The sequence below is a fragment of the Amphiura filiformis genome, chromosome 4 (genome assembly GCF_039555335.1).
Source record: "Amphiura filiformis chromosome 4, Afil_fr2py, whole genome shotgun sequence".
In the NCBI taxonomy this organism is placed as follows: domain Eukaryota; kingdom Metazoa; phylum Echinodermata; class Ophiuroidea; order Amphilepidida; family Amphiuridae; genus Amphiura; species Amphiura filiformis.
The window spans coordinates 62,370,443-62,382,643 of NC_092631.1; positions in this window are offsets into that span (position 1 = coordinate 62,370,443).

Consider the following 12,201-nt stretch of genomic DNA (forward strand, 5'->3'; position numbering starts at 1 on the left):
GCACCCTTATTCCAAACCAGTGGCGTAACTAGGGTTGGTAGCGCAAGAAACAAAATTGGCTCCCCTACCCCCACCCGAGAATATCTTAGACGCGGGCAGTGGCAGTGGCAGTGGCAGTGGCGTATCTAGGAGCTAAGGATACATAATGCCCCCTCTCATTCTTGAAACAATTTTCGACAAATAAGGCATATACACTCATTAATATTCGTTACTAGAAGTTAAATGTGGGTCTTAAAATGTTCTTTCAATTGACTTTCATCGCTTGGAGGGGCGCAGAATCGATGCTGAATTGGTCAATTTGGCGCCCCTAAGGGTGGCGTCCGGGGCATATTGACCCCCTCTGCCCCCCGTAGTTACGCCACTGTTCCAAACGCAGTTAAGTTGATTCTGTTGATTTCTGCACGATGAGTTTGAATTGCACCACTAATGATACATCCCATAGGATTATGTGTGGACAAATTTAATTTTGACCCTTTAACTTAAAACTGGCGCCACATTTATAATTTCTTCAGTAATTTTATCACTAAATACTCTTAGACAAATGTTCTTTTATAATATGTAAGAATAATTTGAAACAGACTTTTCAACTGTGAGAATAAAGCTTTGACATTGGGTAAAGTTGTTTTTGGATCACACTGTACAAACAAAACATATTGATCGCCTTTGCAGGAAAACGAAGAAGCTTATTTTGACTGCGAAGTATGTTCATGCATTGTGGATTGGAGTGATTCAGAAAACCCTGTTTACAAACTATCGTGTACACCATTACCTGACTGTGTTGGCACAGGTAAGTTTTTGACAAATCTAAAAATGCCACGAAAGTATGACTACCCGGGTGGTGTCAAATGAAAGAGAACGTAATTAAGAATATAATACAGAAACACGGTGGGTTCTACTCCTAATAGTAAAGTTGTGGTCTATTTTGATCGTCAAAATCATCAGAAGTCACCAAATTGGGCATCTAATCACAAATGTTGGCAACTTTATAGATAACCTGCTAAAACTTGTCACTATAAACAATGCATGAAGTTTGTAATCATAATCTTAAACAAACGACTAAATGAATGAATATGAATGAATGAATGAATGAATGAATGAATGAATGAATGAATATAAATTAATATTCGTGCCCCTATTAAATCATGTCTGCAAATCTGTGTAAAAGTGCCCTCCCCTAAAAAGAATATAATTATTAAGATGTATTTTCCTACCGGGGTGACACTCCTCAAAAAGCCCTGGGTCAGCATTCATATTTGGGTTTCATATAATGAAATGCAAAGAAGGTATGACCCTCTAAGGTGTGAAATGAAAGAGAGCAAAGCCCCCCCACCGGCTGAAGCCACATGGTCTAGCTATGGTGTTGTAACAGCTCTGGTTTCTTTTGTTTTTTAGTTACAGTATTTCCAAGTTCTACAACAACATCCATTTCAACCCCATTACCAGAAGAATGTTTTGACGACTTGGAGGAGCATGTTGATATTTACAAAACAACAGATGAAGGACACGCGCTTGGTAATATATTAGTAAAATTACCAATTTAGAACATATCGAGGTCTCAGTGCAAAACTGCCTCATTTCGATTTTGGACATTTTGGGAAACAGACGACTGAAGATTTGCTCATGCTGTATAACCACAGGATGGGGTTTGATATAATGACTTACAAATGTGTTGCAGAAAATTGAGACGAGGCAAATTTACGCTGAGCCCTTGATAATTTCTATCGGTGGCGTCAATAAAAAGGTCTTAGTCTCTTATTTGCCTTACCGAAGGTTGTTCTTTTTAGATTTTATAACCGTACTTGATGTTGTTTTAAGATCATTTTTAGTCTTTTATTAGCCTCCAGTGACTTACTTGGGTTGATCCTTCATGGTTCTTTTGCTATTTTGTTTGTTTCGTTTTTATATTGTAGAGCCTAAAGAAATTTGGAAACCTAATCTGAGTGAGTTACCCGATGCCAGTCAAGAATTGCCGTCTACTGATGATTCAAAATGCCTGATGTCAACCAGTGTTCCCCTTGTGAATCTAACTGGAATATCTCTACAACTATCTGACCCAGCGATACTGAGCATGGTTGTCAGTGTTGAGTTGTTTTCTGTAGGGACATTTGGATTCTTACCCATTGAAAGAGGTGGCAATGAAGTAAGTTTAACTTAAACAAACCTACTTAAAATACTTATGTCATCAGGACCAGCTTTCATGTAGTTACTGTACAAGAAAATAACCAAAATAATGTATATCTTTTGCATTTTAACAATGATTTGATGCACCCGTCCCTCCAAAAAATCAAATTAAATTGAGCCTCAAGGTAAAGGGTATGAGAGCCTTTTAAATTCCATGGATTTTATTAAATCATATTTATGAACCAAAGGAAGAAAAAAATCTAAACCCAACGAACAACTTAGATGCATACCGATAGATGGCCGGGGAAACCACAATTACAAACACCAAATAAAATTATTTAAAAAAAATAAGAAGAAAATACATATTGGTGGGAGGAAAACAGTTAAATGACTTTATAATTAAGTCAAAAACAAAACATATGTTCCAATGTTCCAAACAAAAAACATATGTTCCAAACAAACTACATCAAAAATCTATCCCCATCAAATATTTGTCACATTTTAAATTAATTAGTATATGCACAAAATGTTCAGCATACTGTTTCCAAAATAATCATTATTTCAATTTGAATATTCTCTAGTTTGCACTTAACAAACGAGACGACGGGAGCTTCTTTTATCTCAACAACTACACAGATAAGCTTATTTTAGCTGTTCGGATATGTATACAACGAGTGGCTCCTGAATCCACAGAAAATGTCTCAGTTGATGTAACCTACCGTGGCTGCTCCACAGGTAAAATTTTGTTTCTCGTTTTTCCTTTTTGTATCATTAAATCTCATTTTAAATATTGTTAACAATGAATACTAGTGAAATCTAAGGCGAGAAATTATAAATATGTTAACCCATGTCCATATCAAATTTAAATCCTGACCATTGCACACATTTTATGTTTCTCTATTGTTGTCTTTTAACAGGATGTATAATGCCTCGATCAACAGGTAAAAACTTAATGAAAAAAAAATATTGAAGACCGAATCAAAAAAGACTAATTTCCGTCTGAGCAAAGGTGCGACGTGATTGGTGCTGACCAGCACAGTACGGCATTTTTGGTCTCTGTTTGTCAGGACATCATACGCAAACTAGTCTTTTTAGCTCGGTCTTCAAATATAGGGCATATCTGTAAAATAAAATGTACCTACAATTATAATAAATATAATTCATATGTATTGACAATTTAGAAAAACGTGTATATTATATGAATGATCAATTAAAACTATACATTATTATTATACTCTATGTGATCCTCAATTTAAACCATTTCAGAATATACACCATTTCAAACAACCATTGCGGCTACAACATCGGCAATTCCACCGCTATCAGAAGGGGAAATCGGTATTTACAGTGTTTTTTAAGTTTGCGATATTTCTTAAATTGACAAACAAAAGTTTAAACAAAATATGCGCGAACTTTTCTTATAATGCAATACACTTTTTTAAAAGTGCTTTCCAGGTTACAGAGTAAAAGTAAGAAATATAATATTCTTAAATTTTTAGAATTATAGATTTAATATTTCAAGCAACGTCAACGTTATTTTTTTTTAATTTGTCAGGCTGTATATCTCGATACCATATGATCACTGATCTTTTGTAAAATTTGTAAAACTTGAAAACTGTGTTTTTGGCACTTTGAAGATACATTACCAACTTATCTGCCTGCTATGCTCTGCACGTACAAACCAGCTCGATCACTTTGATATTCTACTGAAAGGTTATTGAAATCTCCCCGTGTTAATCTTAAATCGGCTAGTACACACTCCTTTCATTTTGCTGCTCCGGCTGTTTGGAATTAAAAATGTATCTTATGATATTATTAAAAATAATAATAAAATGTTATTATTATTGGTGATTTATAATCATAAATTCATGTCACAATTATAGCAAGGGATTGAAAATTTTAAGATCAATACAGTAACTGTCTCACCCAATGGGGCGCATTATTCAGCGGTGTTATACAGGGTGCCCTGAACTGTATTGTCGGAAACTTAATTGTTTGGGTATTTTAACGCCACAACTATACTGAATTTTGGCAATTGACAACCCCATTCTTGAAAAATGAGAATTTATGAAATTCCCTCATTTCCAAACCTTTCCAAGGCTTCAAATATCAATCGATGATCCGTGCTAATCACTGCGCATCATCAGCGCATGAGGCATCTATTGTGATTGATAAATATTGGACTCCGTAGAACGGATTGAAAATGAAGTATATAGTTTTGTAAAGTTCTTCTTTTTCCAAAACGGAGCAGTCAATTGTCAAAATTCAAAATGTATTTGACAGCTGATATATTCCGTAACCACGTCGGTTATGTTTGGTTTGGGTGTTAAAATACAATATCAGTTACGACGATACAGTTCTTTCAGGGACGCCCTGTACAATATATAATAGGTTTAAAGTGCTTTATTCAAAAGCTTCATATGGCAATTTAGTTACCACAGATGGAAACATGGGAGGGCGCATGTCAAATATACACGTATAAAACCATGCATACTGTTACTGTTTCATACGCCTTTCTATTCAAAGGGCATACAACAGTTGTTTCAACTGTACCGGGTGAAGGCAGCACTACACCAATACCAGTACCAACATCCGGTGAGACATGACAGCTTGTCATCTTATTGAAATAATAATATAATGGTGCACGAAATCATATTCGTAATTTTTGATATCAAACACAATTAGCTGTATATTTAATTTCAGATATTGTCAACAAACTTTAGAACATACCTTTTGTATTTTATTACTTTCTGCAATGTGAACTACGCTTGAATATTATAAATTAGAAACCATTTTCACAGTTTGACTGAATAAATGAAAATTTAATTTGATATACTATTGTTAGACTATTTTTTCTTTGTTCGTATCATATTGATGCTTTTGGTAGTTAACAAGACTTGAATTCACGAACTTTTGTCCATTATTTGAACTCTTTTCAGCTCCATGTGCTGACTTAATGTCTGACGAAGGCACCAGTCCAATCGTGAGATACAGCAATAATGTTCCCCTTTACCCTAGCCAACCATGGACACCAGAACCCACTGGAATCGAAGAATTAGTCGTTGAATTCCCACGAGAAACACAAGTTTCTTCTATTCGAGTAACTGATGAGGACGCAACTGTTTACTTTACCGTGTCATACAAGTCTCACAGTGCAGCAGATGTTGTTCACTATAACGATGAAGATGGTCACCCTCAGGTGTGCACTAAACCACTGAACTAAATGCTAAATGCATATTTCTAGAGAGAAAACGTCAGCTCTCTATTCTCAAATAAATACCTGGTTTCCTTGAAAACAATTAAAGGCACTATGTGAAATAATTTCATCCCCATTTTGATCTTCTTATTGTTATTACGTTTAGATAAAAAAAATTCACTTACTGCTAACTATATTTTGTTTATATAACAACAAAAATAATTTACGACATTTTAAATTACCTGGTCATATGGGAGAAAGCGAATTTAATCCTCTCTCTATATATTTTAGCTCTGGGTAAAGAAGAAATATACCAATCGACCAATTAAACTGGGTTCGGGGATAAAGCAAACTCGCTTTTAGATAATGACGCGGGCTGAAGTGGTCATCCAAAAAGCTACTGGTTTGAAATTGGCTTTTAAATTACTGTTGGTCTTTGTATGCTGTCAGGTTTTGGCTGCCTTGGGAACATTCCCACCCACACGCAGCCCTTATGGGTAATCCTAGTCAGTATACTTCGGTTATATTTATAAATGCGCTTTTATAAATACGCACGTGACCATCTCCGCGCTGCCATAACAGCTTATAGATAGTAAGTCTCGAAGTGATTTTCTACATAGCCGGTGGTATTCCTATACATTTGAATGCAAATGCGGAACCACACGAGACTACTGTGCAGCAAAATTGTCTATTCTGTTCAACTTGTTCAACTGATTTTCCGTCGTTGCATATATTTTTCCGTCGTCAAATACTTTCAAAATTTTGTTTTTGATAACATATTTACAAATTCGGAATTGCAAAATGTGTAATAATTTTGCAATTCAATTAATAAATAAATTGATGATATTTATCTACAGAATTGCTATGCTTTTCTGTATAGCAATCAATGCATGAGGATTTGGTCATGCTTGCTGGTCTTGGTATGTCGTGCCCATGAATCACGTGCGTATCTGTAAAAGCGTATTTAAAAATATAACCGAAGTACACTGCTAGTCAGAGGTCGTAATATTCCTTTCTTAATATGAAATTTATTTTATTCCATTACCAATTGTAGGTCTTCACAAGTCCTGCCGGGAGTTATGAACGATTTACATTACCAGTCAACATTGGCTATGTGGTCTCGATTATTATAACAAGAATACCCATAGGCAACGTCCAGGAAACTGTTTCAATATCAACTGCAGTTTTTGGCTGCATGAAAGGTGATCATTTTGTAGTTTTATTTAACTTATTTAAACTTGGAAGTTATTATATAGCATGTATAGTGTAAGGAAACTTAGAATCACAAATTTTAAAACAAGGGGTACATAATTGACAAAGCGCAAAAAAAAAATCAATCGCATGAAGAATTTGATCATCTTTTATGATGTTCTATGCTACATCTAATAAGTAATATTTTTTTATAAGTAATATATTATATCGCCTTTGCAATTATTATTTCTCGAAAGGGTCTACAAGTGTACCTGTTACAACTGTAACCAATGCCGATAGAACAACATTATATGAAGGTTCTTCTGAAATCCCTAGCATTACAACTGAAGGCTTAGGCGTCACAAATAAAAGCCCTATATCATCTGCAGGGCCAAATGGACCCACTGTTGGTAAATACCGTTTTACCATTTATAGAAATATTAGTAAAAGTACTTATTTATTTGATTTATTAATATGTGAACAGCATCAAAAAACATCATATAATAGTTAACAGTTCCAGTACCTTTTTACGGTTAATAATACGAACATTTATATTAGACACTCGTTGCACCTAGCCAGAGATTAAGAAGTGATACGCAGAACAAAATATAATGTTGCATTCTTTCGCCTATCGTTCTCATAGAACCAACAGCTCCAGTTGTTTCAACTGTACCAGGCAAAGAAACCACTGCCGCCAAAATTCCGATATCAGGAGGTAGGGAATAGGCCATCATACATTTTTTTAAATTCATCATTCTTTTACCTTTACTGACAATTTGTGGGATGACAATTACAAGGTTCTAACGGAATTTGTTGTGTTTGGAGATAATGATATTTTTAAATTCCTTATTTTTAAGCTTTAAAATTATACACACTTTGCCTAGGTTTGTAAATCGCATTGTTTAAAGAGCTCACAAATAGAGAAATACCAAGAATTCGCAGGCTAAGCTGACTAAAGGCATGTAGAGCTTCTATGAATAAGGAGTTCATTACGTTTTCAGTTCCTGCATTATGGTTTCCTTTTGTAAGCAACGGGAACCTCCGCCTACATAAAGAGAACGCACACTGACTAATATCGTCAGCTGTCCTCCCATTACCCCTTGCATCAAAAGCTTGGAGTTGTTAGGAAACATTATTAAAGAAGAGTGACGCGTTGGTAACCGAGGAAACGGACAAACAAAACATGATATCCGCGAACCGGCGACCTGCGTGATACTAGCTCGACGCACTAACCAACTGAGCCACAGGGCGCGCTGGTGAAGAGCGGAAGATATAAATCTATAGCTATTAGGTTCGAATGATGTTCGTCACATTCCTATCGGAAGACATATTCAGAACTGCATATTTATAACAAATACACATTTACTAAATAAAGATACCTATATCTAAATGGACCAAACTGCAGTTATGGTCAATATCGTCGTAGTTTTTGCTGATATAAATCCCAGCATTGTCTGACACTAAACGTCAAAAATCGAAATGTCAATTAATTATTTATGCAAAGTAAAATGTTGTAATCTTCTTACTCCCAAAAGGATCTACAACTCCAATTTTAACAACTGCATCCGGTCCTGGAAGCCCAACAGTACACCACGGTTCTTCTGAAGCCCCAGATATTACAACAGAAAGTCAAGTCGTCACAAATCAAAGCCCGATATCATCATCTGCAGGACCGAGTGGCACCAGCGTCGGTAAATACTGCCTCAATTGAATTTTCATTTACTGTACTTTATTCATTCAATTATTAAATTATAATATTTTTTCCGAGAATGTTCAGAAATAGTCATTTAAAAGTCCAAAAAGGAAGATTAAATAGTTTTTAATGCTCCATAGGGGGGGGGGTACTGTCCAACAGCGGTAATTTGACAGCAAATCTCTATGGAGCAGCCTCTGAAAACCACGTTTATCTTTGCGTATAAATAAAGATTAAGTCTGTACCTGATTTTCTTTGTATTCATAGATTAAAATCAATAAATGTAATGTTCGGTTCACGTTTACAAAATATTTGGGATTAGAACAATTATAACAAAATAACACTGAAGTTAGAAAATTATATGTATATATCTCCAGAATAAGGTCTAGAATCGGTTTTAATGTCATATACTGTGTTCAAAGAATATGAACAATCTTGGTGGCTAAAATATAGTCGGCACTAGACTATGCCATAGATTTTTGATAAATAAACATATGTTATTAATCATGATGAACGCATTCAGTTGAACTCGAAATTATAATTATATCTATGACATCAAAATACTAATAAATGGTTATGAAAAGCTTATTATAATCATATTAGTGACAGTAACAGTATGCTATACGTAGGCTTATATTATTGAGTGCAACATATATTATGGCATAATTATAATGGCACTTCAATACTGAACAATTCTGATTTTAGAATCTACCAGGTTATTAATCGCAAAAGCTCGAGTTAAAAATCGACTATGTACATTCCCTTTTTAACAGGACTTTGACCGGGGACTTAGTCCCTAACACACACTGCCAATCATACTTGTTTATCAATCCAATTTAACCGCAGGCACAAAGGCCTGGACGTACAAGACGCGCTCATGCACCTTGTACACAACGCGCCGCATAGTTGTAGACTAGTTGTGTACGAGGTAGTTATCAATGGTAATGGCACGTGCTCGGAGAATTGAAACCATAACGAGATCTGGGCGACCAATCACAAGCCAGGTCCATTTTAAGATGCATTACATCATGGCCAATTTTAGTTAGGCCAGAAATTGGCCTAACTCTCCCTAGAGTCCCGTGTTAAGAATCTTAACCGCAACCCAAAGTATTAAAGTAGTCCACTTGGGAAGCTAGTAAATAGAGGGAGTACGGTGACAGAAAAAATCAGATGTGAAAATCTATCAATTGCACACAATTAATACAAATCAGAGTTTTATGCTTAAATGTAATAGCCAAAGTATACAAAATGTGCAAGTGGACTACGGAGAAGTCTTAAAGTCGGCACATACTTGAAATATGTCAAAATTGCTTATTTATTGTTTAAGTAAATTTATTGTTCAATTAAAATGTCACATTTATGCTATACAGGTAGCAAATATGGCAAAATATGTTTTAATTATGATTATAGAAGTGAAAGTGAAAACAAACAATAGATAAAATCAAAATTTGCTTCTAAACTCTCAACGATAGGTTCAACTATACCGGGTTCGATCAGGACAACTTCAGTCCCAGGCTCCCCTGCGGGTAGTACAAGTACAGTATCAGGATCACCTGTGGTCCCAGGAAGTACAGCTTCGGTACCAGACTCATCGTCAATTCCAGGTCAGGGTTCCACACCTGGAGGCCAAGTTACAACATCGGGTCCAGGTGCAACTACTTCACTACAAGATAACACCGAAGGTAGGACGTGTATTTAGCTGTTTACGATTCATTTTATGAAGAAGTTGTATCAATATTCTTTTTACTTACGATTATAGAAGTGAAAGTGAAAAACAAAAGAATTAATCAAATCAACATTTGTTTTTAAGGACCCTCAACTTCGATAGGTTCAACTATACCGGGTTCGATCAGGACAACCTCAGTCCCAGGCTCCCCTGCGGGTAGTACAAGTACAGTATCAGGATCACCTGTGGGTCCAGGAAGTACAGCTTCGGTACCAGTCCCGTCGTCAATTCCAGGTCAGGGTTCCACACCCACAGGCCGAGTTACCACATCAGGTCCGGGTTCAACTACTGCATTTCAAGATAACACTGAAGGTAGGACATGTATTAAGCTGTTTACAATTCATTTTTTGAAGAGATTGTACCAATATACTTTTTACTTATCATAATAGAAGTGAAAGTGAAAAACAAAAAAATAAATAAAATCAAAATTTGTTTTTAAGGACCTTCAACTTCGATAGGTTCAACTATACCGGGTTCGGTCAGGACAACTTCGGTCCCAGGCTCCCCTGCGGGTAGTACAAGTACAGTATCAGGATCACCTGTGGTCCCAGGAAGTACAGCTTCGGTACCAGTCTCATCGTCAATTCCAGGTCAGGGTTCCACACCTGGAGGCAAAGTTACCACAGCAGGTCCGGTTTCAACTACTTCATTACAAGATAACACTGAAGGTAGGACATGTATTAAGCTGTTTACGATTCATTTTATGAAGAGATTGTATCAATATAAAAAAAGAGTGTGAATATGTCTAGAATCTGTTTTAATGTCATATTTCAAATAACAGAAAGCCTCAGTTCCAAAAATTTCGTCTACTCAAACATAAATTATGGCCATCGAAGTTTCAAACTATGGCTCTAGTATAGACGTACCAGAAACGTATACAACGCCCAATCTGCGATAAATATCGGACTTACTTGGACTTATAGCTCCATATGCCTCTGTTTGTGACCATACTCCTTGCATTGTAAATTGATGTAATCCCAAGTTCTTGGCAGCTGCTTTTTATGTTGTCAAGCCAGCGCTTTGGGGGTCTACCTCTAAGCCTGTGTCCAGGTATTCTACCTTCAAGGGCATGTTTAGGGTATCTGTCCTTTGGCATCCGTACGATGTGTCCAAAGTAGAACAGTTGTTTGGCTTTGATTTTGTCTAGTATTGTGACCTGGCTGCTTGTTGCCTCTCTTATTGATGTGTTCCGTGGCCTATCTCTTCTGGAGACTCCCATTATCCACCTTAAACAAGACATCTCGAATACCAACAATCTCTTCTCGTCTCTTTTCTTGAGCGTCCAAGCTTCTGCCCCATATGTTGCTATTGACAAGATTAGCACCTGGTAGAGTTCCATTTTTGTGTTGATACTAATTTCTTTTGACTTCCATATTGTTAACTTCCGCATGCTTCCCATTGCCAGTCCAATCCTCCGTTTGATGTCTTCCGTACTGGTTGAAATCTCTGTGATAACTCCTCCCAGGTAGGTGAAGGTTTGGACTTGCTTCAGTTGGTCACTTTCTATGAAGATGGTTATTGGGTGGCTGACTTTGTTGATGATCTGAACTTCAGTTTTCCCCTTATTTATAGTGAGGCCAAATTTCTTGCTTTGAGTGTGGATTAGAGTTACAAGTGATTGAAGATCTTCCTCTGAATCTGCCATTAAAACATTAAAAAAGGTTGTTGAGGGGTTTGCCTTGGATTTTGATGCCAGTGTCCAGGTCCTGGATTGCTAAACTGATGACTAATTTGCTAAACTGACGATAAACTGGATTGCTAAACTGACGATAAATATATCTGGAATTAAATAGAAATATATATTATTTCTGCTCTGCAGGGGTCAAATTCTATTCTTTGTTTGAATAGTTATTGCCAAAAACCAATTTAAAAAAACGTATCTACATTGAGTCAATTAGACCTTGACAATTGTTGCTACCTGGATAAATAAGTACTCTTAGAGAGCTATAACTTTTCTTATTCTCCTTTCTTGCAACGATATGAATAATTTGATACCATTTTTTTAACAAAATCAGATCAATTTTCATTTTGTTGTAGTGTGTTTTCATACAAAACGTTTAAAACGTTTCTACGACCTTTACCCAGCTAACAATTTTTCGTTGTTACAACGTTGTCTAAAAGTTATATAAAGTCGTACAAACGTAATATATGGACGTTGTAAGTACGTAAATCTGTGAACTCGTATTCGTGTCGTGAAAACGTTATTCCCGAACGTTAACGTAACGTCATTATGACGTGGTTTCGACGTCAAGTTGTGAACGTCGAAACAACGTC